Here is a 12,144-nt window from a genome sequence, read left to right on the forward strand (position 1 = left end):
CTCTGACCTATCACCTTTATCCCCACCTCCATCCACTTATTGTACTCTTTGCTACCTTCTCCCCAGCCCCACCCACCCCCTCCCATTTTTCTCTCCACTCAGAGGCTCCCTGCCTTCATTCCTGATGAAGGGCTTTTGCCCGAAACGTCGATTCTCCTGCTCCTCGGATGCTGCCTGACCTGCTGTGCTTTTCCAGCACCCCTCTAATCTAGACTCTGATTTCCAGCATCTGCAGTTCTCTCTTTCGCCTCCTCCATCACTTGGTTTTGTCCAGCAGTTTCCATCAGAGGTCACTGAGTAGGGATCAGCTTCTGGATTGTACCATTTTGTCCCCTGAAATCAGGAACATTCGAGGTGTGTTCGCTGGGACTTTGCAACATGGGAGCCCAAGCCTGCTCTGCCATTCGACGGGATCATGGCTGTTGCAGCAGTTATACTGTGTTTCCTTCCTGCAGGCTGAATGATAATTTCAAGGACAATATTCACTCTCCAAACAAACTTGTGTGCAATTGATTTCCTCAGGGCAGCTCATGTTTCCCACTGTAAGCAAAGTACAAAATAAGGACCAGAACGAGACCCATAAATTTACTTTGACATTGCCAGCCATTCCCATCTTTGATGTTGAAGAGGGATTAGTATTTATTTCTGTCCTTAATTTTCTTTTTGCAAATCGACTGAAAATAGGCAAGTTTCATCTTCATCCTTGTATTTTGGCCCTGCCTCTATGTAAGCAGTTTAGACTTTGCTGTCACAGTTTCAACATTACAGGCATGACCCCACATCGAAACGTGCTTCTTTGCCTGGGAAATACTTTGTCACGGTCTGAGGAAGTATGGACAGCTTGAGAGGCTCACAATTTTAATAAAAACAGGGTCTTCATTTCAGACCTTGATGAGGAGATTTCTTTCAAGAATAAAAGGTTGTAAATTGAAGGTTGAGATGAGGAGCAATTTCATTTCTCAGAGGGTTGTGAGTATCTAGAACTCCTCACCACAGAGTGCTGTGGGGGCAGAGTCCATGTGTATATTTAAGACTGATCAGTCGGGAAATCAAGGAATACGGGGAAAGGGCAGGAAAGTGGCCCTAAGGAATGTCGGATCAGCCATGATCCTATTGAATGGCAGAGCAGGGGCCAAATGGCCTACTCCAGTTCCTATTCCTCATGGTCTTACACCCTGTCGATCCCTCTTTATCAGTTGTTGGTTTCCATGAGATCATTTCTCATTCCTCAAAAGTAGGGAATACAGGCCCAATCTCTCTTTATAGAACATTCCCACCATCCTCGGAACAAGTCTGGCAAATTCTTCTTGCTCTAAGGCAATAATATTTCTTAATTAGAGAAACCGAAACTGCCCACAATACTCCTGCTGTGATCTGAATAAGCTCCTGTACGTTGTAAGTAAGATTTCACTGCTCCTGTACTCAAATCCTCTTTGCCATAAAGGCGAGCATTCTATTAGCCTTCCTAACAGTTAGCTGCAACTGCACGTTAGCTTTCACTGTCTTATTGACAATGTCACTTAGATCCCTTCGTACATTTCAACCTCCCAAGACTGAAGAAGTATTTGCCAGATTCCTCTGACCAAACTGCATAACGTCTCACTTTTACACATTATGTTATGTCTGCCGTGTTCACACTCTCTCACTCAGCATGGACAAATCCTCCTGAAACTGTTTTACTTTTTCCTCACAACACACGTTCCAATTTAGCCTTGCGTCTTCCGCAAATTTGGAATTTTAAATATATATCACCAACAGCTGAGGCCAAGTAATGATCCCTACAGTAACTCATTAATCCCACACTGGCAACATGAGAATGATTCATTATTCTGACTTGATATTTTCTGTTGAGTAGCCAATCTTTAATCCATGCTTTGTTCAATCAGATTATTTATATCCAAATATCTACTTGTCATGTCCTTTATGATAGAGTTTCTTCATTGCTGTTGTAAGGCTAATGGGTCTGTCTCTCTCTCTCTCTTTCTTTCCTCTTATTCATTCACAAGATGAGGACACAGCTGGTTAGGCCAGCATTTATTGCCCACCCCTAATTGCCCACAGGGCAGTTAAGAATCAACCACATCGCCGTGTTTCTGGAGTCACAGGTAATGCAGACCAGGTAAGGTTGGCAGATTTCCTTTCCTAATCGACACTGGCGAACCTAAATGGGTTTTCCCAACAATCAGCAATTGCCTTTTATTTCCAGCTTTTTATTGAATTCAAATTCCACCATCTGGCAGGATTTGAACCCAGGTCCCCAGAACATTATCTGGGATCTCCGGATTAACTGGGGTAGACCACTGAGATAAGGAGAAGTTTCTTCACCAAAAGAGTGGTGAGTCTGAGGAATTCTCTGCAATAGAAAGTGTCCAAGACATTGAATGATTTCAGGAAGGAGTTGATTATAGTTCTTGGGGCTAAAGGGATCAAAGGGTATGAGGAGAAAGAGAACAGGGGAGTGAGTTGATGATTAGCCGTGGTCATGTTGAATAGTGGAGCAGGCTCCTACTACTGCTCCTAGTTTCTATGTTTAGCTGAAAACTAAAATAAATAATTGAATTCATTTGAATTTTTATAGGGCCTTTTGCAACTACAGCATTTTAGAGGAAACTAAATACCTTTGAGCTAAACACTTCAGTGATGTAGGAAATGGCACAGCTAATTGAGCAGTGTGAGAAACAGCACTGTGTTAATGAGCAGAGTCTTGAAGGATGTAGCAAGCACGTTAGTCAATGCATTCGTGACCATTTTCCAAAATTTTGAAGATTCTGGAGTGATTCCTACAGATTGGAAACTAGCAAATGTCACCTCACTATTGAAGAAAGTAGCAAGAGAGAAAAGAGTGAGTGACAGACCCATCAGCATCACATCAGCAGTGGAGAAAATGTGACAATCTATCATAAAGGGCACGATAAGTAGACATTTGGATAAAAATAATCTGATCAGACAAAACATGGAAGTACGAATGGGCAATTGTGTTTGACAAATGTGTGATGTTTGTTGAGGATGTTAGTGATAAAGTTGATAGAGGGGAGTCGATGGATGTCGGATATTTGGGTTTTCAGAAGTCCCCCACATGAAGTTAGTTAGACAAATGAAAGTACGTGATATAGACTAGGTGGAGGTTTGCTCACTGAGCTGTAGGTTTGATATCCAGACGTTTCATTACCTGGCTAGGTAACATCATCAGTGGCGACCTCCAAGTGAAGCGAAGCAAAGGTAATGAAACATCTGGATATCAAACCTACAGCTCAGCGAGCAAACCTACACCCTAAACCTCAACCTGAGCTACAAACCTTCACAAACCTTGTGTGATATAGGACTCTTGATATAGGAGAGGGCTTTTCTGGTACAGTGGTAGTGTCCCTACCCCTGGAGCCAGAAGGCTCACATTCTTCCTACTCCAGAGGTGTGTGATAGCAACTCTACACAAGTTGATTAATGAATAAAAAAAAACATATGGAGGGACAGGGCTTTTATGGCGGTGTATTATCCCCCTACCTGTGGCCAGGAGTCCCAGTGTCAAGTCCCCACTGCACCAGAGGGTGTACAATAACATCTCTGAATAGGCTAATTAAAAATATCTCAATGTAGACCCAAGGGCTCTTGTGGTACGGTGGCATTGTTCCTATGGCTGAGCTAGAAGGCCTGGATCCAATCAGGCCTAGAGGTATATCTGAAAAGGTCAATTATATGATACTTTATCTGTAGGGAGAGTCTGTAACACTGTATGGAGTTAGACTGTTGGATTGAGCTGTAAGACTGAGTAGTTTAATAAACTCTACCCACTAAAGAAGGGCTTGCTTTTGTGTCTCACTGAGTGGCTTGGATCTACATGGATAGGCTGGACAGAGTTGAAAGATTCTGGATCAGTGGTGCTGGAAGAGCACAGCAATTCAGGCAGCATCCGACGAGCAGCAAGTTGAAAGATTGCTCCACTGGATTAAAGACTCCAGATTTAGAGAATCTGAATTTACCTTAGGATGGGGACTGACCATTTCAAACAAAGATCAGGAGAAATGCCTTATCTTGGAACATTGTGAATCTTTGGAAATCTGGACCTTCAGAGAGATGTGGATGCTTGGTTACTGAGTATGTCTGATACTGAGATAGATGGAGTATTGACCACTAAATGGAATTGAGAGATATGAAGATTATTGCTGTAAAATAGAGTTGACATGAAAGTTCAGTAATGGTTTTATTCAATGATAGAAGAGGGTCCAGGGGCTGAATGACCTCCTCTTGTTCTTAATCATGTTCTGGGGTCCTGGGTTCAAATCCCACCATGGCAGATGGTGGATTTGAATTCAATTTCTTTTTAAAGATCTGGAATAAAGAGTGCAATGATGACCACAAATCCATTGTTGATTGTTGGAAAAACCCATCTGGTTCATTAGGGAAGGAAACTGCCATCTTTATCTGGTCTGGCCTACATGACCTACAGCAACACGATTAACTCTTTAACTTCCTCTGGGCAATAAGGGATGGGCAATAAAATACTGGCCTAACCAGCGACACCCTCATCCCCATGAGTGAATAATAACAATATTGTGATGAAAGCTGTCATTTATACAAATGAATGTATTTTTATTGGGGTGTTGAATTTCAAACTAGTAGCAAATGTTGATCTACTTTTACGAAAGAGTTTAAAAATTAACTAGGTCAGTCTTTCCAGAATCATTACACTAAACCAGTAATGTGTCTCCTGGCGATTTTTACTGTGCACTTTGACATCATCAAACTGCATTATATTTAGGTAGTTTGGTCTGTTTTCATTTACGTTTATTTCTTCTGTGTAAAAAAAACTTCTGTTTTATTGTTAAAACCAAATCTGCAGCTTCTCATGCCAAATGTTAATGTGCACATTCACAAGCATGCTGTGGCTTTGGATAGTGATGGTCGAGGATCTATTGTTCTTTCTGTCACACGCCTGACCCATGGCCTGGAGTGGAAGGGTTTGCAGATTGTTATTTAACCTGTTTGGCAGCAAAACAAGCACTTCTTCCTTTGCCATCAATCCTGAGGTTCTGGAGTTACCAGTTCAGAGGCTTGGACACTCCCCACTGTATCACGAGCCTCCCATTCGTCATACATGACATGCAACACAGAAACAGACCATTCGGTCCAACTAATCCATGCTGGTGATTCTTCCAATTTTGTTTATTAATTCATGGGATGTGGGTGTCGCTGGCTGGGCCAGCATTTATTACCCGTCCCTAGTTGCCCCTTGAGAAGGTGGTGGTGAGCTGCCTTCTTGAACCGCTGCAGTCCACCTGATTGACCCAGCGGCACTGCAGGAACAGCAATGTATTTCCAAGTCAGGATGGTGAGCGGCTTGGAAGGGAAAAGGTAATGGTTTTCTGTTGCCCTTGTCTTTCTAGAAGGAAGTGGTCATGTGTTTGGAAGGCGCTGTATAAGATCTTTAGTGGATTTCTGCAGTGCGTCTTGTAGATAGAGAGAGTGGACGTGGTGCCAACTAAGCAGAGGCTGCTTCGTCCTGGATAGTGTCAAGTTTGTTGTGTTGTTGGAGCTGCACTTGTCCAGGATTACACTCTCTACCATTCTCCTTCCATCCACTTACTATATCCCAGCCTTTCTGCAAATATCTCTGTTCCCTTTCCTCTCATATACTCATTTAGTTTTCCTTTCAACCCATCTGAGCTATTTGCCTTTGCATCAAAAAGTTCCACATCTCAGTCATTCAGTGAGAGAAGAGACTTATCTTGACTCTCCCAGTTTGATTTATTAGTAACCATTTTTCAAGAATGCCCCCTAGTTTTGGATTCTTTCCTAAGTGGAGATACACTCTCTCTACATCTGTCCAATCCATTCTGTTAACATTAAAGTCGTTTCTCTTCTCTCAAGAGAAAAGCCCAAATGGTCTAATCTTTCCCAGTGCCTTTAATCTCTCACTTTTAGTACCATCCCTGTGAATCGTGACCTTTGCACTCTCACCATTATTACTATGTTGTTGGGCTGTGTATGGTGCTTTCAGAGTGGCTTTATCAGGGTGCTACACAAGTTTAGCATCACCCCATTACTTATATATCCCTCAAAGTAAACCTCAGGGCATTGTTAACTTTTGTAATTCCTTTGCTGACCTCTGGTTCCTCTACATCTCTCTAATGCCCTGATTTTAATTGCTCTTCCATCAGTTACTATGTCATCAGCTGCCCAGGTCCAAAGCACCCTCCCTAAGCATCCTCTTTGCTTCTGTCCTCCTTTAAGATTCTTTGCAAAAATCACTTCCTTTATGAAACATGTGCTCCCGTATCCTAACATCTTCTGATGTCACTCAGTGTTAAATCTTGGCTGATCATTTTGAGGAGACACCTCGGGACATTACAAGTCCTGCACAAATGCAAGTGTTTGTTGTCCCATTCTCCTGCATTATCTGTTTAGAAGTCTAATGGGGAGTCTAAAGATTTGAGGTGCGCTGCTCCTCAAGATGTTCTAAGGCTGTAAGACACCTTGAGAAGGTGGGGCAGGGTATATTTGAAGAAACAAGGGAGGGACCTGACAAATACAAGCTGGTAATGGCAATTTGAGCATGGAACTCTTTGAGGGTGGACTGTTGGGGAGTGCTGCTGAGCAGAGAGACGAGGGGTGCATGTACATGGTTCATTGAAAGTGGAGTCACAGGTTGACATGGTGGTGAAGAAGGCGTTTGGCATGCTTGCCTTCATTGGTCAGAGCATTGAGAACAGGAATTGGGATGTCATGTTACAGCTGTACAAGACATTGGTAAGGCCGCATTTGGAGTACTGCATACAACTCTGGTCACCCTGCTATAGGAAGGATGTTGTTAAATTGGAAAGAGTGTAAAAAAAATTTACAAAAATGTTACCAAGATTGGAAGGTTTGAGTTAAAAGGATAAAGTGGACAGGCTGGGACATTTTTTTTTCTTGGGGATTAAAAGGCTGTGAGGTGACCTTATAGAGGTTTATAAAATCATGAGAGGCATGCATAGGGTAAATAGCCAAAGTCTTTCTCCAAGGGCATGGGAGTCCCAAACCAGAGGGCATAGGTTTAAGGTGAGAGGGGAAAGATTTAAAAGGGTCCTAAGGGCAACTTTTTCACACAGAGAGTGGTGCATGTATGGAATGAGCTGCCAGAGGAAGTGGTAGAGGCTGGTACAATGTCAACATTTAAAATACTTTTGGACATGTACATAAATAGGAAAGGTTTAGAGGGATGTGAACCAAACGCAGGCAACTGAGACTAGTTTAGTTTAGGAAACCTGGTCAGCATGAATGAGATGGGCTGAAGGGTCTGTTTCTGTGGTATGACTCTAAAAGTCGATCTTCATTCCGCTTTTATTTAACAAAAGAGAAATTGTGTGAGGCTGTTCAGCATTGAACCCTACCCCTCCTGATATTTCACCGTTCAGTCTCCCATGCCACTGTGTCCATATTACATTATGAGATTGCACTCAGTGACATATATAGCAAAGCCACTTGTTGAAAAATGATTCTCGGTATGTGAATGTTGGTGTTTATAGCCCAAGTTTTAATTGCTCTTGAGATCCTCACTCAGCCACTGCAGAGGACAGTTACAATTAGTGAGAGGCAGTATGGCTTGATTGAGTTTTTGAAAAAATGACAAAATAGATTGATAAAGGCAGAGTGGTGGATGTTGTCTAAATGAACTTCAGTAAGGCATTCAACAAGGTTCTGCATGGCATACTGGTGAGTAAGGTTATATCACATGGAATACAGGAAGGGCTAGCCATTTGGATACAAAATTGGTTTGAAGGTAGAAGACAGAGGGTAGTGGTGCAGGGTTGTTTTTGGACTGGAGGCCTGTGACCAGTGGTGTACCATAATGATTAGTGCTGGGTCTACTGCTTTTTGTCATTTATATAAATGATTTAGATACGAATATAGGAGGTATGGTTAGTAAGTTTGCAGATGACACCAAAATTAGTCGTGGAGTGGACAGTGTTATCTGTTATCTCAGAGTATAATGGGACCTTAATCAGACGGGGCCAATGGACCGAGGAGTGGCATATGGAGTTTAATCTAGATAAAGGTGTGGTGTTGCATTTTGGAAAGGCAAATCAGGGCAGGACTTATACACTTAATGGTAGGGCCCTGGGGAGTGTTGCCAAGCAAAGGGACGTGGGGGGTGGGGGGCAGGAGCATTGTTCCTTGAATTACAGGTTGACAGGGTATGCTATCTTACCAAGTAAGAAGGTACTTGGTATGCTTGCCTTCATTGATCAGAACATCGAGTATACAAGTTGGAATGCCATGTTGCAGCTGTACAGGACATTGGTGAGACCACTTTTAGAATACTGCTTCCAATTCTGGTCTCCCTGCTACAGTCAATTCTGCCATAATATGATAGTTCCAATATCGTGCAGTCCAGTCTTATAAGAAAATTATGTAATAGCATCACCAATTAAATTAATGGGGCCGGAATCACATAATAACTAATACACACTTTAAAGCTTCGTGCTTTAGAAATAGTGTCCCCAATTTGTCAATCATGTTGTAGTGAATTTGTGTTAACGAAGCAGAATGTTATAGCAGAATGACCTGTATATGAAAGATGTTGTTAAACCTGAAAGGTTTCAAAAAAAGATCTACAAGGATGTTGCCAGGGTTGGAGGGTTTGAGCTGCAGGGAGAGACTGAATAGGCTGGGGCTGTTCTCCCTGGAGCGTCAGGGGCAGAGGGGCATGGATAGGGTGAATAGTCAAGGTCTTTTTCCCAGTGTAGGGGAGTTTGAAACTAGAGGGCATAGGTTTAAGGTGAGAGGGGAAAGATTTAAAAAGGACCTAAGGAGCAGCTTTTTCACGCAGTGGGTTGTAGGTGTATGGAATGAGCTGCCAGAGAAAGTGATGTGGGCTGGTACAATTACAATATTTATGGGTATATGAGTAGGAAGAGTTTAGAGGGATGTGGCCAAATATTGGCAAAAGATAATAGATCAATTTAGGATATCTGGTTGGCATGGACAAGTTAGATTGAAGGGTCTGTTTCCATGTTGTATAACACTTTGATTCTAATCAAAATTTGGACAAGATGAACCAGCTGACCACAGCACCACGATGCAGAAGGCCACTCAAGACAGGAGAGCAAAAAGACAAGTAGTTTTTCCAGGTGATTTTATAATTAGGGGGACAGATAGTATTCTATGCAAACCAGATCGGGAGTCTCGCATGGTGTGTTGCCTGCCCGGTGCCACAGTGCAGGACATCTTGAAAGTACAGGACTGGCTTGAAAGGATATTGGAGTAGGAGGGGGGGAATCCAGGTGTTGTGGTCCACACTAGGCCTAACAACATCGGCAAGGCTAGGAAGGAGGACCTGTTTGGGGACTATCAAGCACTAGGAAGGAAATTGAAGTACAGGTCCTCGAGGGTCATAATCTCTGGATTCCTGCCCGAGCCACGTGCAAATTGGTATAGGGATAAGAAAGGCTGAGGATCCTGGGATTGTATTCATTAGAGTTGAAAAGGCTTTAGAAGGTTGAGGGGAGATCTGATAGAAACTTACAAGATAATGCATGGCTTAGAAAGGGTGGACGCTGGGAAGTTGTTTCCGTTAGGTGGGGAGACTAGGACCTGTGGGCACAGCCTTAGAATTAGAGGGGGTCAATTTAGAACAGAAATGAGGAGACATTTCTTCAGCCAGAGAGTGGTGGGCCTGTGGAATTCATTGCCACAGAGTGCAGTGGAGGCCGGGACGCTAAATGTCTTCAAGGCAGAGATTGATAAATTCGTGATCTCACAAGGAATTAAGGGATACAGGGAGAGTGTGGGTAAGTGGAGTTGAAATGCCCACCAGCCATAATTAAATGGCAGAGTGGACTTGATGGGCCAAATGGCCTTACTTCCACTTCTATGTCTTATGGTCATATGATCCAAACCACCTTGGTGTGGGTCTGGAGTCAGGTTTAGGGCCAGACTGAGTAAGGAAAGTGGCTTAAATCCAATTGCTTCACATTCACTTTCTAAACATTTCTAGATTTTTGTAAATAGAATTTGGATTTGCAAAGTGCAATTTGCAGACTGGACCTCAGGCTTCCTGCAAGATTAAAGAAACAAAATATTTACCAAGCTCCTTTCAGCACTCAGGTCACTGGGCACTGTGGCTAATTCTGTTTTTTAATTTGTTCATCGGATGAGTACGTCACTGTCGAAATTACTCTGGCGAATTAGCTCAGTCACTTTATGGCTGGTGAGTGATGACAACAGCATGGGTTCAATTCCCACTTGAGCTGAAGGACTCTCCTTCTCAACCTCTTCCCCCCTCCTGAGGCCTGATGACCCTCAGGTTAAACCACCACCAGCTAGTCATCTCTCTCTTTGGACTATGACCTGGTGTTGTGTGATTTTTAACTTTATAAAAGAATGGCCTATGGTCTTCTTAGAGCATGGCAAAATGAATAGGGTTTGGTGAATTCAGTTAGTTAGACAGTAGGTTTGCAATACAGAGTGACACTAACAGCATGGGTTCAATTCCCAGCTGAGGTTACCGTGATCGACCCACCTTCTCAACCTCTTTCCTCGGCTGAGGTGTGGTGACCACCACCAGTCGTCTCTCTCTCTGGTAGGACGATGGTGACTTTATTGTTACTCAGGTGATTGTGGTAGTGGGCTGCCTTCTTGAAAAACTGCAGGCCCCCTGTTGGGTGTGGAAGGAATTTGAGCCAGGGCTTTTTGAAAGCGCTGTCACTTTTGTAAGGCAGGAAAACTGGCAGCCAATTCTGTGCACAACAAGCTCCTGCAGTGTGACAATGATCAGATGTTCTGTTATTTTGTGATGCTGACTGACGGATAAATGCCATCGGGATACTGGGGAAACAACCCCTGCTATCCTCTGTCATAGTGAGCACAGGTTCTTTCAAAGCCAGCTGAGAGGTTTGAACAGGCAACTCAGATGGTGCACAATGTACCCTCAGGTGTGATTGCCTGGACTTTGTACTCAAAGGTCTAGAGTGGGACTTGGATCTAGAAGCTGGTGTAAAAAAAGCAAAGTTTCCCATAATCCTAGCAAACCAACAGCTGTTCTCTCATTAGAGAAAGACAGAGAGAGAGAGAGAGAACTCATGGTGAGTTTAACCTGAGGGTCATCAGGTGAGGGCAGGTTGAGAAGGCAGAACCTTCATGTTTGGTGATGAATGACAACCTTATGAAAGCTGTGATGTGGAGGTGCCATTGTTGGACTGGGGTGAACGAGGTCACAGTCACATAACACCAGATTATCGTCCAACACGTTTATTTGAAACCACAAGCTTTCGAAGCGCTGCCCCTTTGTCAGGTGAAAGTTCAGTGCTCTGAAACTTGTGATTTGCAAATAAACATGTTGAACTATAACCTGGTGTTGTGTGACTTCCAACATTATGAAATATAGAAAATAGGAGCAGGAGGGGGCCATTCGGTCCTTCAACGCTGCTGCACCATTCAATGTGATTATAACTGATCGTCCAACTCAGTCCCCTGTTCCTGCTTCGGTCTTCAATCCCTTTAGCCATGAGGATGATATCTAACTGTTTCTTGAAATAATTTGATGTTTTGGCTTTGACCACTTTCAGTGGCAGAGAATTCCATGGGCCTGATTGATAGGGTCAGTTGTTCTAATGAGATCGTGGTGTTACATACATTCGAACAGTGACCACCACCAAATACTTCATTGTTTGTAAAACATTTTGGGACATTCTGAGGTCACTGTAAAAATCTAAGTCTTTTCAAAAATTCACCACACTATCTATCAACAAGGAACCTGCGCAGTGGAACAGTGACTAAAATGAATTAGTGTCAGTGCAATCATTACTTAACCGGAGATATAATTACTGCCTGCTATGGACAAAGAGGTTTGCTGACTGTCTTTCCAAGACTTTTACCACTTTTTCCTCCTCTTCATGTGTTCCCATTACGTGTCTCTATTTTATATTCTGTGTCTTATAACCTGCTGGTCAAAATGGTTAGAAACACAACAGATTAACTCTTATAGTAGCAAGATTTCCTACCTGAGTTGGTTGCCTTTGCAGTCTGAATTTTAAATACCACCGTTGTCTTTCAGTGAAAGTTACTTGTAGTAACTCCAACACTGACTGTGAAGTGTCTGTGTGTGTGGGGGGTGGGGTTGGGGGTTTGTGTCCTGATACTTTCTCACAGATTCCTCCCACCCCCCTC

The 12,144-nt window shown here is 43.1% G+C and overlaps 1 protein-coding gene across 1 annotated transcript in view; it reads right to left on the bottom strand.

Annotated features, from left to right (window-relative positions):
* Positions 1 to 12,144, bottom strand: part of LOC122556446 (myozenin-2) — a 40,653-nt gene extending 28,509 nt beyond the window's left edge. The window contains exon 1 of the mRNA XM_043703097.1: positions 11,979 to 12,144. The gene's annotated coding sequence lies outside the window, so the exon portion shown is untranslated. The remainder of the gene's footprint in view (positions 1 to 11,978) is intronic.

This window comes from Chiloscyllium plagiosum, chromosome 14 (genome assembly GCF_004010195.1).
Source record: "Chiloscyllium plagiosum isolate BGI_BamShark_2017 chromosome 14, ASM401019v2, whole genome shotgun sequence".
Lineage (NCBI taxonomy): Eukaryota > Metazoa > Chordata > Chondrichthyes > Orectolobiformes > Hemiscylliidae > Chiloscyllium > Chiloscyllium plagiosum.